The 18477-nt window shown below is 43.1% G+C and overlaps 1 pseudogene; it reads right to left on the reverse strand.

Annotated features, from left to right (window-relative positions):
* Positions 1-1058: 1058 nt before the first annotated feature.
* LOC114629890 overlaps positions 1059-18477 on the reverse strand; it is a 51443-nt pseudogene continuing 34024 nt past the window's right edge.

Genomic DNA, 18477 nt, shown 5'->3' on the forward strand with positions numbered 1-18477 from the left:
CTAAGCATAGGACCTCAAAGCCTACCCACACAGTGACACAATTCCTCCAACAAGACCACACCTTTTAATAGTGTCACTTTCCACAGGCCAAACATATTTAAACCAGGACAGTAAGCAAACAAAAAATATTAAGAAATTTCTATCTGTGGTGATTGGCTACAATGGCAAATCTGAATTAAACATAATAGTAGGAAGTGAGTGACTGAGAAAACAGGATGACCTCATGGTAATTTGGAAGAAGATGAAGAGAGAGAGGGAGAAACTGAGGAACTTAGAGGATCTTCTCAGCAGCTGTATACACTTCTACATCATGAACTACAACAGTCCTGGCAAGATATTCTAAACTAGTTCTTGGAGCCAGCTCTGTACCCATGGCACATTCACCCACTCATTACAAGGCAAAAAGATATTTTCTTTGACAATATTTTCCCTTAGAAATATAGCTGGAATAATTTTAATTGCATTTTATTTAGGGGTCCTCAGTGTTCTGTGTTGTTTATGGTGATATCTGTCATAAATTACTGGCTAAAGTGTCTGTGGTCCACCTGTACTTTCAGGTGACCATTCTCTTTAGTCATTGCACATACATTGAATATGGACATGAAGTCTTTTCAAAGACAAGAATATTCTTTAGTTAATTCCCTGTACTGTGTAAGGATGCGGTACTAAACGCCTGGGCCGAGGATGTTGACCTCCGTGTAACTTGGCCATGGATGTTGGCAAGGCCCGAGGCTTCTTCAAGAAAGGAGACGTGGTCATTGTGCTGGACGGGTGGCACCCTGGCTCTGGCTTCACCAACACCATGTGTGTAGTGTCTGTCCCATGATGGCCCTCTGGAGCCCATCTTCTAGCCCCTGTCCCTTCCCCTCCCCTATCCTATCCATTAGGCCAGCAATGCTTGTAGTGCTCACTCTGGGCCAATGTGTGGCGCTGGTGGGCTGGGATGCCAGGAAAAATTAATGCCTCTGAAACACGCAATAGAGGCCAGCTATTTTTCATGGCCCTACTTTGAGCCAGGGGCGAAGGAGGAATGCAAGATTGGAAACCCTCTGACTTTATCACAGAAGGGCGGCATCATCTCTGTGTACTTTGCTCCTGTAGGAAGTTATCCAGAGAATTCCCGGCCCTAGCCTGGTGTCAGGAGAGGGCAGGAGTAGGGGCTGAAGGCATGGGGGACCAGGGTCCCAGTGTAGATGACTTTTGGCCCTGGCCCTGACTTGCTTTCCCAACAGCTTTGGCCTCTCCGCTCCTCCTCGTGCACTCCACTGCTGTCGTGCACTCCACTGCTGTCGCTGCAGTCTCTCCACCTTGTAACCTGCAGTCTCCAGACCTGCTGCTATAGTGCCCACCTGAATGTCAATAAACAGAAGCTGAAGCAAAAAGAAAAAGAAAAAAAAGAATATAACCTTCAATTCCTGATCTTTCCAAGACATTTAACATGAAGGGATGTTAAATTTTGTTAAATGTTTTTTCAGCATCTAATGAAATGACCATGTGGGTTTTTTTCCTTTGAGTTTATTTATGTAGTGGATATTTTAATAGATTTCATTATATTGAATCATCCTTGCATCCCTGGGATGAAGTCTACTTGTTCTTGATGGATTATTATTTTGATGTGTTCTTGGACTTGGTTTGCAAGAAGGAGTATTTTTGTATCAATATTCATAATGGAAATTGGTCTAAAGTTATCTTTCTTTGTTGGGTCTTTGGACAGTTTTGGTATCAGTGTAACTGTGGCTTCATAGAAAGAATTGGGCAGTATTCCTTCTATTTCTATTTTATGGAAAAGTTTGAAAGTATTAGTATTAAGTCTTCTTTGATAGTCTGTTAGAATTCTGTACTAAACTCATCTGGTCCTGGGTTATATATATATATATTGGTTGGCAGACTTTTAACGACTGCTTATATTTCTTTAGGGATTTTGTGACTGTTTATATGGTTTATCTGCTCCTGATTTAACTTTGGTACCTGATACCTGTCTAGAAAATTGTCCATTTCATTGATATTTTCCAGTTTTGTTAAGTATATGCTTTTGTAATAGGATCTGACTATTTTTTGAATTTCCTCAGTTTCTGTTGTTTTATCTCCCTTTTCATTTCTGATTTTGTTAATTTGGATACTGTCTCTGTTAATTTGGATAAGGCTGGCTAAGGATTTATCTATGTTGCTGATTTTCTCAAAGAACCAGCTCCTGGTTTTGTTGATTCTTTGTACAGCCCTGAGCTTGATTGTTTCCTATTGTATACTCCTCTTGGGTGTATATGCTTCTTTTTGTTCTAGAGGTTTCAGATGGGCTATCAAGCTGCTAGAGTATGCTCTCTCCAGTTTCTTTTTCGAGTTTCTCAGAGCTATGAGTGTTCCACTTAGCACAGCTTTCATTGTGTCCCATACGTTTGGGTGTGTTGTGCCTTTATTTTCATTAAATTCTAATAAGTCTTTAATTTCTTCCTTCATTTCTTCCTTGACCAAGTTATCATTAAGTAGAGCATGGTTCAGCTTTCATGTGTATGTGGGCTTTCTGGTTTTTTTTTTTTAATTGAAGACCAGCCTTAGTTCCTGGTGATCTTATAGGTTGCACAGGATTATGTCAATATTCTTTTATCAGTTGAGGCCTGATTTGTGACTAATTATATACTCAATTTTTTATAAGGTACAATGAAGTTCTGAGAAGAAGGTATATTCTTTTGTTTTAGGATGAAATGTTCTATAGATATCTGTTAATTTCTTTTGGTTCATAAGTTCTGTTACTTTTAGTGTCTCTCTGGTTCATTTCTGTTTCCATGATCTGTCCAATGATGAATATGGGGTGTTGAAGTCTTCCACTTTTATTGTGTGAGGTGTAATGTGTGCTTTGACCTTTAGTAAATTTTCTTTATGAATGTAGGTGCCCTTGCATTTATAGCATAGATGTTCAAAATTGAGAGTTTACCTTGATAGATTTTTCACTTGATGTATATGAAGCTTTCTTCCTTATCTTTTTTGATAACTTTTTGTTGAAAGATGATTTTTATTTGATATTAGAATGGCTACTCCAGCTTATTTATTGGGACCATTTGCTTGGAAAATATTTTTCCAGCCTTTTACTCTGAGGGAGTGTCTGTTTTTGACACTGAGGTGTGTTTCTTGTATGCAGCAACATGTTGCATCCTGTTTATACACCCATTCTGTTAGTCTCCCTTCATGTTAAAGACTTGGAAAGATCAGTAATTCAAGTTCCATATTTAAACATAGTAAAAGCAATATATAGCAAACCAGTAACCAACATTAAACTAAAAGGAGAGAATGTTTATACAATCACCCTAAAATCAGGGACTAGGACAAGGTTGTCCACCCTTTCTCTCTCTATTCAATATAGTACTTGAATATATTCTATTCTATCTAGAACAGTTAGAAAACAAAAGGAGATCAAAGGATACAAAAAGCAAAAGAAGAAGGCAAAATATCACTATTTGTAGATGATATGATAGCATACTTAAATGACCCCAAAACTTCCACCAGAGAAATCCTTCAGTTGATAAACAACTTCAGCAAAATGTCGGGATATAAAATTAACTCAAACAAATCAGTAGCCTTCCTATACTCAAAAAAATTAATAGGCTAAGAACGAAATTAGGGAAATGACACCCTTCCCAATATTCATAAACATTATAAAATATCTAGGTGTGACTCTAATCAAAAAGGGAAAGATCTGTATAAGAACTTCAAATCTCTGAAGAAAGAAACTGAAGAAGACCTCAGAAGATGGAAAGATCTCTTATGCTCATGAATTAATAGGATTAATTCAGTAAAAATGACCATCTTCCCAAAAGCTATATATAGATTCAATGCAATCCCCATCAAATTCAATCTCAATTCTTCATAGAGTAAGAAAGAGAAATTTGCAAATTCATTTGGAATAACCAAAACACAGGACAGTGAAAAATATGTTCAACAATAAAAGAACAACTGGGAGGAATCGCTACCCCTAACCTTAAGTTGTACTACAGAGCAAGCATGATAAATGCTGCATAGTATTGGTACAAAGACAGTCAGGTAGATCATTAGAAAAGAATTGAAGACCCTAAAATAAATTCACATGTGGTTACTTGATCTTTGACAAAGAGGCTAAAACCATCCAGTGGAAAAAAAGACAGAATTTTAGACAAATGGTGCAGCTTCAGCTGGTGGTCAACATGTAGAAGAATGCAAATCAACACATTCTTATCTCTCTTATTATCTTTATCTGAAGGATCAAAGGCCTTCATATAAAACCAGGTACACTGAAGCTAACTGAAGAGAAAGTGGGTAAGAGCCTCGAACACAAGGGCACAGGGAAATTTTTTCTTAACGGAACACCAATGGCTTATATTATAGGATCAAAAATTGACAAATGGGACCTCAAAAAACTGAAAAAAATCTATAAGGCAAAGGACACTGTCAATAGGACAAACAGCAATGTGCAGACTTAGAAAAGATCTATACCAGCTGTACATCAGGTAGAAGGCTAACATCCAAAGAGCTCAAGATGTTAGAATCCAGAGAATCAAATAACCCTATTAAAAATGTGGTACAGCTCTAAGTTTGATTATTTCCTGCCATCTACTCTTCTTGAGTGTATTTGCTTCTTTTTGTTCTAGAGCTTTCAGATGTGCTGCCAAGTTGTTAATATATGTTCTCTTCAGTTTCTTTTTGTAGGCACTTAGAACTGTGAGTTTTCCCCTTAGCACTGCTTTCATGAAGTCCCACAAGTTTTGGTATGATGGGTCCTCATTTTCATTAAATTCTAAAAAGCCTTTAATTTCTTTCTTTATTTCTTCCTTGACCAAGTCATCATTGAGTAGAACGTTGTTCAGTTTCCATGTGCATGTGGGTTTTCCATTGGTTTTGACATTATTAAAGACCAGCCTTAGCCTGTGGTGATCTGATAGGATGCAAGGAATTATTTCAATCTTTTTTTTTCTGTTGAGGCCTGTTTTGTGGCCAATTATATAGTCTATTTTGGAGAAGGTAGCATGAGGTGCTGAAAAAAAAGGTATATTCTGTTGTTTTAGGATGAAATGTTCTATAAATATTTGTTAATTCCATTTGGTTCATAATTTCTGTTAATTTCAACCTGTCTGTTTAGTTTCTATTTCCATAATCTGTCCATTGCTGAGAGTGGGATGTTGAAATCTCCCGCTATTATTGTGTGAGGTGCAATGTGTCTTGTCGGGCACAGGTAGGAGAGGAGATCCTTGGTCCCATGAAGGCTGGACCCCTTGTGGGGGAAATTCAAGGGTGGGGAGGTGGGAGTAGGGGGTAGGTGGGGGAACATCCTCAGAGAAGCAGGAAGAGGGGAGATTGGATAGGGGGTTTCTGGGCAGGGGTGATGGAATGGGGTAAGGGGATAACATCTGAAATGTAAATGAAATATCCAATAAAAATGGGGTACAGAGCTAAAGAAAAAAATTCTCAACTAAAGAATATTGAATGTCCAAGAAGCACCTAAAAATGTTCAACATCCTTAGTCATCAGGAAAAATGCAAATCAAAACAACCCTGATATTCTACCTCACACCAGTTAGGATGGCTAAGATAAAAAAAAAAAAACTCAGGTTATAGAAGATGCTGTTGATGATATGGAGAAAGAGGAATACTCCTCCATTGCTGATGGGATTGCAAGCTAGAACAACCACTCTAGAAAGCAGTATTGGTGGTTCCTCAGAAAACTAGACATAGTACTACCTGAGGATCCAGCTATACCACTCCTGAGCATATACCCTGAAGATGATCCAACATGTAATAAGGACAAATGCTCCACTATGTTCATAGCAGCTATATTTATAATAACCAGAAGGTGTCAACAGAGAAATGGACACAGAAAATGTGGTATATTTACACAATGGACTACTACTCAGCTATTAAAAACAATGACTTAATGAAATTCACTGACAAATGGTTATAGCTAGAGAATAATATCTTGAGTGAAGTAACTCAGTCACAAAAGAACACACATGTTATATAATCACTGATAAGTGGATATTAGGCAAAGAGCTTGAAATATCCATAGTACAACTCACAGACCACATGAAGTTCAAAAGGAAGACCAAATAATGGATATTTCAGTCCTATTTAGATGGGGGAACAAAATTATCAAGGGAAGTAGAGTGTGGGAGGTACCTGGGAGAAAGAGAAGATGGTGAAGGTAAAAAGAGAGGAAGAATCAATTATTGGAGGAGATGGAGGAGATGTACAGAGAGTCAGGAAATTGAACAGAGCTGTGTAGCAATGGGAGGTGAGGAACTGGGGGCAGCAACCAGAAAGTCCCAGATGTGAGGAAAACAAGAGCCTTTCAGGACCCCATGGGGAAGACATTAGCTGAAATACCCCACAAAGGTGAGGGAGGACCCGTTGAGATCATATCTAGAGGTTAGGCATGTCCCCTAGTTGAGGGATGGCCACCCATCCATTTCTGAAATTTTAACCCATAGTTGTTCCTGTGTAAATGAAATTCAGGAACAAAGAGTGGAACAGTGTCTGAAGGAAAAGCTATCCAGAGACTACCCCATCAAAGTATCCATCCCACATTTAGACACCAAATCTGTCAGGAGCAGCCCTGATTATACACTGAAGGCCTAAAATCAGCCATAGTCCTAAAATCAGCAATAGGCCTGACATACATGCCTGCTAGCACCAAGTCTTGGGTCTCTGTGGAGAAACACTGAAACAGATAGCTGGGAGTTATTGTAAACAGACAGCTTTGGTGGAAGGCAGCCAAGCCTAGTCATAAGACCTTGTAGATGGGTAACCTTGGTGGATAGTACCAACTTGGATAAAGACAAGTGAATCATAGGTGGAGTCATAGTGACCTGTTCCCTGAAACTTCACCCAGGCAACACTCTGTTCTGGAAGATATCTGTACTCCCCCTGAACACCCACATTACTCCATCATCCCCTTCCCCACATCCTGCCTTTTTGTGTATATAACCTGTGTGTGGAAAAGTAAAAATTACCATCTGATGAGATTATAGACAGGTCGTCATTCCTTTCGTCTTTGCCTGCTCCCCCCGCTCTCTTTCAAGTGACCTCCTCAGACCCCTGTTTAGTGTCCTGCTGGATAGGACACAAATCCAGACACTATTGCGGATTCCACAAAGGTCTTGCTGACAGGAGCCTGTGACAGCTGTCACCTGACAGGCTTTGCCAGATCCTGACCAATACTGATGCAGATGCTCAGAGCCAATCATCAAACTGACCACAAGAACGCCAATGGAGTAGTTAGGGGAAGGACTGAAGATGAAGGGGTCTTATCTTGCATCAATGGGAGGGGAGGCCCTTAGTAATGTAAAGGCTTGATGCTCCAGTATAGAGGAATGCCAGGGTAGTGAGGCGAGATTGTGTGGATGGGTGGCTGAGTATCCTCATAGAATCAGAGTAAGGGGGAATGGGATAGGGAGTTTGCAAAAGGGAAACTGAGAAAGGGGATAAATTTGAACTGTAAATAAATAAGATATCTAATAAAAATGTCAACAAATAATTGGCTAATTTGGGGACTGGGATGATGGGTAAAGTATTTGCAGAGGAAGTATGAGGACTGGCATTAAAATCTGCTGCACACATATCAAGCAGATATGTCAGTCTGATTGAAATCCCTGTAGGGGGAGAGAGAGAGAGAGAGAGAGAGAGAGAGAGAGAGAGAGAGAGCGCGAGCGCCCTGGCTAAAGTTTCAGAGAGGGTAAGTTCTGGGTGTAAATGAGAGTCTCTGCCTCAATACATAAGCTAGAGACTGACTAAAGGACACACTGGAAATCAGTCTCTCGCCCCAACATATAGATATACACACATAATACATTCCCATGCTTGTGAATACACACACATGCACATATGTGGCTATTTATACAAGCAACACACAGAGACACACATTTTTTTCAATTAAAATAATAATCTGGCTAACTTTGTCTTCTCTGGGACTCTCATATAGAATGCATGGGAAGAAACATAAATGGATATTGGTTTGTGTAGTTACCAGTTCCATCTAGTAGTCATTAAGTTAGTTTAAATGTGTTGAGAAAGTGACTGAGATCTAGTTAAACCTTCTTGTATTTATAATCCAGGTTCATAAAATGGTCACCAAAGATTCTCAGGAAAAGGGGAAGCAGATGAACAACTTTCCCCAAAGTTTTAGAATCGAACTCTTTCAACATGCTCTACTGGAAAACATGGACATAGCTTTAAATAATATCCATTATTATGACTTCATCATGAAAACATACATGAAAACAACTTTTTGAAGGTAGAGAGAAAATAGAATTTTTCCCTGACAATAATAAGATATATTCAGGGAATAAAGAAGGTCTATTTGATGAAATTGGTGAAGAAGGACCCTTTTAGATGGATTTTTGACTGAGGCGTTTTTTTATTGTTTTAGCCCCCCTCTCTCATTATTATATATATATATATATATATATATATATATATATATGGCAGGGAGCTACGAGAAAAAGCTGGGTACCTGGTCGAATGAGCTTTTGAACTCAGGATACCCACTGGGACAGAAGGCGTTCAAGCTCTTCCTAGGTCTCTGGCTCTTTCAGCTTCAGCCCTCCACAGTCCCTCCCACAGAGAGGCCCATGGCAGTTGGTCAGGAAGGAGTAGCACACTTGCATGCAGGTGAGGCATCCCCAAGCTCTCAGACCAAGCAAATAGGGGTTACCTACTGCCAGACTGTCCTGTCCATCAGGTCATTAAACAGGGGTCCGGGGAGGTCACCTGAAAGGGGGGGTAACAGGCAAAGACACGAAGAAGTGATAATCTGTCTATAGTCTGATCAGATCACCATTTTTACTATTTCACACACAGGTTATATACACAAAAAGGCAGGATGTGTGGAAGGGGATGATGCAGGAGTGTAGGTGTTCAAGGGAGAGTACAGTTATCTTCCAGAACAGAGTGTCAGCTAGGTGAAGGTTCAGGGGACAGATCACTATGACTCCATCTATGATTCACTTGTCTTTGTCTAAGTTGGTACTATCCACCAAGGTTACCTATCTACAAGTTCTATGACTAGCCATGCTTGGCAGTCTTCCATCAAAGCTGCTTGTTTCCAATAACTTATAGCCATCTGTTTCAGTGTTTTTCCACAGAGACCCAAGACTTGGTGCTAGCAGGCATGTATGTCAGGCCTATTGCTGATTTTAGGCCTTCAGTGTGTAAGCAAGGCTGCTGCTGACACTGGACCTTAACCCACCCCAACTCAGAAGTAAAAGATGTGCGAGATTAATACCGTTGTCTGAGAGCTTCTGTTGTCATCCTTCCCCTCCTCACCAGCCAGCCGGTGCCTCACCTGGACACTTCAAAGGGCTGTAACACTTTCCCCCTCTCCACTGTGGAGACAGTTGGCGGCAGAGGCAGCGGTGGACTCTGCCTGGAGATGAACAACCTATTATTCCTCCTGTGTTTTCAGTCAGAGACATCGAGTAGATTTAAATAAGCCGAAAGAACAACTGATGACTTCTGGCCAGAGCCACTCTCTGGTGTTGGTTGAAGGTTCCTTCTGCTTAAATCCTGACAGCCCACAATGGACGTTGGCAAAGACTCTCTATCTAGACTCTTTAAAACAAAAAGAAAAATCTGATAACTCAGCAGCCATTTAAAAGCTACAGGGTGGCTGCCAGAGCCTTAAATCTATGGTAAGGCTTAGTATTTTGGACCTCTGTGGAATCCCCCAAAGCCATCAGACCAAAAGAACGTTCCCTTTGGACGAAGCATTTCTCCTCTTTTATGTCATGGGCAACTCAACATCACATAAAAAACCACCTCAGTTCAGGAAAACATGTGCCCTACTAGAATCCCAAGGGGTGAAAATAAGCAAAAAACAAGCCTCTTTGCTTTGGGAGGAAGTCCTTCAGATAGCCCTGTGCTTGGCTGAGAACAATATCTACAGTGCAGATTCATGGAGCAGAGTAACTTCCCTTATTAAAAACAGAATGACCCAAGAAGGAAAAAAGCTCCCTCATAGTTTTTTGCAAATCTTAGCTGCAATTTGGCAATGTATATGGCCATCTAAAATAGGACAGACTGAGAACAATACAGCTTTTTACACCCCTCAGTCAAAGGAACCCAAAGATCAATGTCTCCAAAATCACCCTATTTGAGACCTCGCAGGCCTTACCCAATTAATAAGAGAGATAAAATCCATCTATCACCCCTTCCCCCTTATGCCTTGGAGGAAATGCCAAACAGCCCGTCTGCTCCTCCTGATCCTCCCTCCCTCATCCAAAGGCAAGGCTCCATTAAAATACCAAAGGAGCTCTCACCTGCCTCCCCCTCTCCGTTATTTCCCAACCAAAGAGAGATAAATCCCCCCACCCTTCTCCAAGCTGCAAAAGTGAGAGTCCTTCAGAACCTACGGATAAAACCCTGTCAAATTCCATAGTCCCTTATACTCAACTGTCAACCACTCAACAACTTTGCAATTTCAGGGACTCGTATACAAAACTAGCCCTGCCTCCCATGCTACTCAGGAGTCTGATACAGAGCTCAAAACCAAAACTGCCCGAGCATTCCCAGTTAATATCAACCCCACTCTAACTAAACCACTTAACTGGGACCCACTCCAAGCCTCAGACTTAAAAGAACTCAGGCAAGTAGTGAAGGAAGATGACATTCATGCACCATGGACAAAACATCTCCTGCAGAGCCATATTGCCAACTTAAACATCCCACAAGATTGGAGAGATATTTGCCGTTCTGATCTTCTTGGCCCAATGTTTCTAGAATGGCAAGCTTACTTTCATGACAAATGTCTTCAACAAGTCAGGCAAAACCAGGAGAAGGGCAATGAAACCCCATGGAGTTTTAAAGAACTCTTTGGCCAGAAAGATTTCTCTACTGGAGCACAGCAGGCAACTCAGCCACCAGGGTACTATAAGCAGGTCTGCCTCTGTGTCATTCAGGCCTGGGACAGGCTAACTCCACCCTCAGGGTCACAAGACCCCGCCTACTCCCTGCTCTCCCTCCATTAGAAGCCTGGAGAATCTCTATCTGATTTTATTCTCAGAAATAAAATGAGCTTAGAAAGAAAAATCTCTAACCCCACAACTAGGGACCTTCTTCCTAAAACCATTGTTTGGGAGAGCATGACTTCTGAGTCTAGGCTAGCTTGCCAGACTCTCCAGGAAGAGCATCATGATGGGTGGATTGTGGCAACCCGAGAAATAGGAACCTCATCACACCAGGATGCATTTGTAGCTCAGGCATTTGTGGCAGCAGTAAAAATAGAAGGAATCTGCTTGAAATGCAGAGAGGCAGGACATTGGAGGGATGAATGCCCAGTAAACTCCTCTCTTATAACAGATTCTAATCCCCCTAAGGCCATCTGTCCCAGCTGCAGAAAAGGTTTCCACTAGAGGAGGCACTGTACCGCCCAATATAAGGATGGCAAGCCACTATAGCCTTTAAACTTCAAATGGGAAACCCTCAGCCCCGAGAGTAAGAGGGACAACTACTCACATAGAAGCCTATGGGTGTTCAGCATCTCAGAAGGCTCCCACCCAAAGATAACCATCAAAATAGATGATAAGCCATTCAAGTGTCTTATTGATACTCGGACAGATTAGACAATCTTAAGGCAGCAAGAAGTCCCACAAGACTGGCAATTGATCCCTGGGCTCCAGCTCCTAGGCATAGGGGGTACCTCTCACGCGGGTATTACTAAATTGACCTATAGGTGGGAGGATCCGGATGGGGATACAGGCCTCATATGCCCCCTGGTGGCTCCAGTGGCCACCAACCTCTTAGGGAGAGATATCTTATAGGCCCTAGACATGGTTTTTACCACCCAATGAGAAAGAAATCACATTAAGATAGACGATATTGATTATGAAAAAAATAGCAACCAAGGAGACCCAAATAAACCCCCCTCCAAGTCACCCCCAATTCTAGAGGCCACTGTCAGGTTTAATACTCCCTGCCTTGATTGGATCTCTGATGAAGCTGTCTGGGTCCCACAGTGGCCTCTATCAAGGGAGAAACTTAGAGCTTTCAAAGAACTTGTAGAGGAGCAGCTATCTCTACAACACATCCATCTCTCCCACAGTCCATGGAACACCCCTGTGTTTGCTATAAAAAAAAGCTCAGGGAGGTGGAGACTATTACAAGATTTGAGGGCAATTAATAAAACTATGTGAATCTGGGGTTCCCCACAAAGGCTACTCCACAACTCAGCCATTCCTGTCAATGTTCCCCTATTAGCAATAGACATAAAAGACATTTTTTTTCCATCCCTCTCCACCCCTGGGACTGTGAATGCTTTGCATTCTCAGTGCCTCCCATTAACAACTCTGGCCCAGCCTCACAACATGAATGGACTGTTCTTCCCCAGGGAATGGCTAACAGTCCTACAATTTGTCAGGAGGCTGTAGCCACTACATTAAAACTCTATTCAGACAAAGGACTCAATGTCTATCATTGCATGGATGGCATTCTTTTATGAGAGGATGCTTCTACTTCCCCCTCCAAACTTAAAGACCAGCTAATACCTTACCTATGTGCCCTAGGATTCAAAATAGCCCCTCAGAATATCCAACTTATTCTTCCCATTGCATTTTTAGGAACAGAGATTTCCCTTACTTCAATTCACCCCTTCAACCTCATCTTTCCTTCCCTCAAAAGTGAATTCTCGCCTCCCTCCAGAGCTTCTGGGCAACCTTAATTGGCTTCAACCCTGGCTCCACCTTCCTAAAAGCACCCTCCTACCCCTCTTTAACCTCTTGAAAGGAGATAAAAGTCCCTCCTCCCCAAGGACACTGTCCCCAGAACCAGTCCAAGTCCTGAAATCTGTCAACTCAGATCTAAAAGATATGGCACTTACTAGATATTACCCAAAAATACCTATACATCTCCTTATCTTTAACTCCTCCCCCACCCTTGTAGGAGACCTTTACCAACCACAGGGGGTGCTAGAATGGCTCCATAACCTGATGGGTGGTGCACCCGAGTTTTAAATGAAATGTATACATTCACCAATATAATTTAAAATGGCAGAGATAGAGCCCTACAAACCCTAGGAAAAGAACCTAACGTTATCACCCACTTCTACCTCTCCGATGTTCAGTGGCTAAACAAAAATCATTCCCATTTTGGTATCAGCTTAAGAGGGTTCCCAGGACAAATTGAAAATCATTATCCTGATGAACAATGGGCCTCTGCCCTCCCTTTGTTATGATGGCTACCCCCCAAACTATTTTCCAGAGAGCCAATAGCAGGAGCCCCCTCAATATTTATCAATGGTGGGAAGAGGAGTGCTGCAGCAATAGTATACTATTTCCCTGAAGTTGAGCCCCCTATCCTCCAATTCAAAGAGCTCCCTCACCACTCCCCCAGTACAAAGAACTATATTCCATTTACCTAGCTCTAAAAGAAGTCAAAGATCTGCTTCACCTCTTTTCACACTGTGTATAAGCTTTCAATTTGCTTCCCTCGTTGCCAAGATCATTTATCAAGCTAGATGCCAACTCATGTTCCCCTACTCATACAGGTCTCCGCCCTCCTACAGGAGAGAGCCTCCCTCATGTATATATCCAACACATCCGATCCCACAATCCCCTGCCTGGTCCTATATCTAAGGGAAATGTACTCACTGACCAAACTGCCTCAAGAGAGACATTCATAGCCTCCACTGAACAAACATATCAATTTCATTCATGTACACACACAAATCTAAACGGGCTTCATGCTTGCTTCCCCCACATCCCCCTTGCTAAGCTCCAAAGGATAATAAAAACATGTGCCTCTTGTGCATCCCTTATTACCACCCCAGCTTTCCAAACCATGGGCACTAATCCCCAAGGCCTCAAATCTAAAGCCTTAGGGCAAATTGATGTTACCCATGTTCCCCAATTCGATAGACAAAAATATGTTTTTGTCACCATAGATACTTACTCACATTTTATATGGGCTACAACCCAGACGGGTGAAAACTCAAGAAGGTATGCTCTCTACCTTTGCCATGATGGGCATTCCTCAACAGATAAAGACAGACAATGACCCTGCCTTCTTTACTGCTCAATTTAAAACCTTCTGTGCACGCTGGGAAATTGCCCATGATACAGGAATCCCCCACAACCCTCAGGGCCAAGGAATAATAGAAAGAGCACACCAGACCCTGAAGGCCCAACTCCTGAGACAACAAACAACCACTTATCCCCCTAATGTACAATTCATGATGGTCCTGGCTACCCTAAACATATTTAACATCTACAAAACCTCCAGAAACCCTCCTATTTCCCTCCATTGGCACACACCAAAGCAAGCTCCCCCTCTCCTGGTATGATGGCAAGATCTTTTAGATGGAGTTTGGAAGGGACCAGACACCCTCCTTACAACTGGGAGGGGTTTTGCTTGTGTCTTTCAACAGGACCAAGCCAAGCCTATCAGGGTCCCTGCCAGAAATGTCCAACACAACCCAACGAATAAGAAGATGGCCCGTCTCTCACTGACAGACCAAAAACCAAGGAAGAGGAGGAGAAGGCAGAGGAGATATCATGCCCAGAGGAGCAACAGGATCTCCTGGAAGGACATTCATGACCTAATGACAGCTGCCCAGGCCATGTGCCCTCCACAAGCCCCCCTCTCCTCCATTCATTTGGCAGTTTTTATCATCCTTCACGATAACTCTGCTACCACCCAGCCTCTCCCTAACCTTCCCAACACCAACCATTGGAGACTCTATGCTAGGGAAACCTACAACGGACACAACAAGGTTATAGGAACCCAGGACTGCCCACTTGAAGGATGTCGAACCAGAATTGAGATTCTCCTACACCCTGAATCCATCTGCACTATCCCCAGCCCTTTTCTCTGCTTCCCTTACCGAAACACAGGTGAATGTCTCCAGGAGGTCTCCAAATATGGAGTTTGCAGATATTGGAGCTGCAGGATGGAATCCACCAGCCGTGGGGGTACCATGCTCACCAACCTTAAAACTCACTTTCAGCTTTCCATCAGTGATCCCTGGAGCGAATGTTGGTGAACCAGAGTCATGGGTAAACTTTACCCCAATGGCTATGCCAGATACCCAGTGGCTGACCTACATGTCTCCCGTGAACTTGTCCCTGCCCCCAAATCTGCCTTTACTCATGCTAATATTACCCAACAGGAAAACCAGTCTCAAGAGGAACTATAAGCTACCCTCTCCTGGCTACAGTACATTCAATATACAGCGGACTTCCTTCCCTTAACAACCCACCCCAATTCTTCCCAATGCTTTTTCTGTGCCTCTCTCTCCCAGCCATTATTAACAGATGTTCCCATGAACTTTTCCCTTTACAACCTCCATGGACCCCTGCCTGCAAGGAAAGCACAGGATATTTTCTTTGACCTACCCCCACCTCTTTGCCTTTTAGGGCCCTCCTCAAAACCCCATCTCACACGTGCCTGTGATGTTACCATCACCAAATCAATACGTGTTAGCCCTCCTGCCCTCCTCTTGTGCAAAGGCACTACAGGCGCCTGCATCAACACTCATTTTCAGGGCTCCTGCATCCCTGTGATTTTTGGCCTCCAGGTTTATCTCTTTGAACCAGAAGAACTTGCCTTGCAGATGGAAGGAAGCTGAAAGAAGAGAGAAATCTTCATTCCTCTGCTCATTGGACTAGGCCTTGATGCTTCAATTGGTGCTACTGGAACTGCTGGAGCAGCCCTTGTCCAAACATATCATCTGGCTGGCGACTTCCAGGACAAGCTTGACCAGGCAATGGCTTCTACTACGGACAGCCTTGAATCCCTTGAATGCCAGATAACCTCTTTAGCAGGAGTGGCTCCCCAAAACCGGAGGGCCCTGGCCTTGTTGACTGCTGAACATGGGGGGACTTGCATTTTGCTGGGGGAAAAATGTTGCATCTATGTCAATGAATCTGGGCTGGTAGAACAAGATGTACAAATGCCTTGTGGCAAATTGATGTTACCCATATTCCCCAATTCAGTAGACAAAAATATGTTGTTGTCACCATAGATACTTACTCACATTTTATATGGGCTACAGACCAGATAGGTGAAAACTCAAAAAGGTTAATTTTCCATATGCTCTCTACCTTTGCTATCATGGCATTCATCAACAGATAAAAACTGACAATGGCCCTGCATTCACTAGCGCTCAATTTAAAACATTCTGTGCATGCTGGGAAATTGCCAATCATACGGGAATCCCCCACAACCCCCAGCACCAAGAAACAAGAGAAAGAACACACCAGACCCTGAAGACCCAACTCCTGATACAACAAACAACCACTTATCCCTCTAATATACAATAAATGATGGCCCTGACTTCCCTAAACATATTTAACATCTTAAAAAACCTCCAAAAATCCTCCTATTTTCCTCCACTGTCACACATCAAAATTAGCTCCCCCTATCCTAGTACGATGGTGAGATCCTTTGGATGGAATTTGGAAAGGTCCAGCCCCCTTCCTTACAACCAGGAGGGGTTTCACTTGTGTCTTTCCACAGGACCAACCCAAGTCTATCTGGGTCCCTGCCAGAGATGTCCAGCACCACCACACCAGCCAAGAAGATGGCCCACATCTCACTGACAGATCAAGAACCAAAGAAGGGGAGGAGAAGGCAAAGGAGACACCATGCCCAGAGGAGCAGCAGGATTTCCTGGAAAGGACATCCATGACCTTATGACAGCTGCCCAGGCCATGTGTCCCCCACATGCCCCCCTCTCCTCCATTCTCTTGGCAGTTTTTGTCATCCTTCATGCTAACTCTGCTACTGCCCAGCCTCTTTCTAGCCTTCCCAACACCTACCATTGGAGATTCTATGCTAGGGAAACCTACAACGGACACAACAATGTTTTTGGACCCCAGGACTGCCCACGTGAAGGATGTCAAACCAGGAATGAGATTTGACAACGCCTGGAATCCATCTCCACTATCCCCAGCCCTTTTCTCTGCTTTCCTTACTGAAACACAGATGAATGTCTCCAGGAGGTCTCCACATATGGAGGTTGCAGATATTGGACCTTCACAATGGAATCCACCAGCCGTGGGGGCACCATGCTCACCAACCTTAAAACTCATTTTCAACTTTCTATCAGTGATTCCTGGAATGAACTTTGGTGAACTGGAGTCATGGGTAAATTTTACTCCAACAGCTATGCTAGATATCCTGTAGCTGACCTACACATCTCCCATGAACTTATCCCTGCCCCAAAATCTGCCTTTACTCATGCTAATATTATCCAACAGGAAAACCAGTCTCAGGGGGAACTACAAGCTACCCTCTCCTGGCTACAGTACATCCAATATGCAGTGGACCACCTTCCCTTAACAACCCACCCCAATTCTTCCCAATGCTTTTTCTGTGCCTCTCTCTCCTGACCATTATTAACAGCCATTCTCATTAACTTTTCCCTTTATAACCTCCATGGACCCCTGCCCACGAGGAAAACACAGGATATTCCTCTCTTTGACCTACACCCACCTCTTTGCCTTGTTGGGCCCTCCTTAAAACCCCATCTCATATGTGCCCATGACATCACCATCACCAAGTCAGTATGTGTTAGCCCTCCTTCCCTCCTCTGGTGCAAGGTCACTACAGGTGTCTGTATCAACCCCCATTTTCAGAGCTCCTGTGCCCTCGTGATTGTTGTCCCCTAGGTATATCTCTACAACCCATGAGAACTCGCCTTGCAGATGGGAGGAAGCAAAAAGAAGAGAGAAATCTTTTTCCCTCTGCTCATTGGACTAGGCCTTGCTGTTTTGCTTGGTGCTACTGCAACTGCTGGAGAAGCCCTTGTCCAAACACAGCATCTGGCTGGCAACTTCCAGGACAAGCTTGACCAGGCAATGGACAGCTTTGAATCCCTTCAATGCCAGATAACCTCTTTAGCAGGAGTGGCTCTCCAAAACCAGAAGGCCTTGGCCTTACTGACTGCTGAACAAGGAGGGACATGTATTTTACTGGGGGAGGAATGTTGCTTCTTTGTTAATGAATCTGGGCTGGTAGAACACGATGTACAAATGCTCAAAGAGCTCCGGGGGAATCTCCACACATGCTATGCTCCCAACATCCCTGTCTCTTGGTACACTAACCGCTTGATGACTTGGATTCTTCCCTTTCTTGGGCCCATACTAATCATCTGAGCCTTGTTTCTCTTGGCACACTGCCTCATTCAATTTTTAAAATAGCAGGTGAGCAGCATTGCAAAGGTAACTACCAATCAGTTCTTGGTTCAGTATTAAACTGTTCCCAACATAGGAGACACTTGTTCTGATGACACTTCTCCTTATATAAAAGAAAAGAGAGAGAATTGTGAGGCAGTGAGCTATGAGAAAAAGCTGGGTGCCTGGTCGAATGAGCTTGTGAACCCTGGATACCCGCTGGGACAGAAGGTGTTCAAGCTCTCCCAGGCCTCTGTCTCTCTCAGCTTCAGCCCTCCACAGTCCCTCCCACAGAGAGGCCCATGGCCATTGGTCAGGTAGGAGTAGCACCCTCACATGCAGATGTGGCATCCCCA

This window comes from Grammomys surdaster, unplaced genomic scaffold (genome assembly GCF_004785775.1).
Source record: "Grammomys surdaster isolate TR1022 unplaced genomic scaffold, NIH_TR_1.0 320, whole genome shotgun sequence".
Classification (NCBI taxonomy): Eukaryota; Metazoa; Chordata; class Mammalia; order Rodentia; family Muridae; genus Grammomys; species Grammomys surdaster.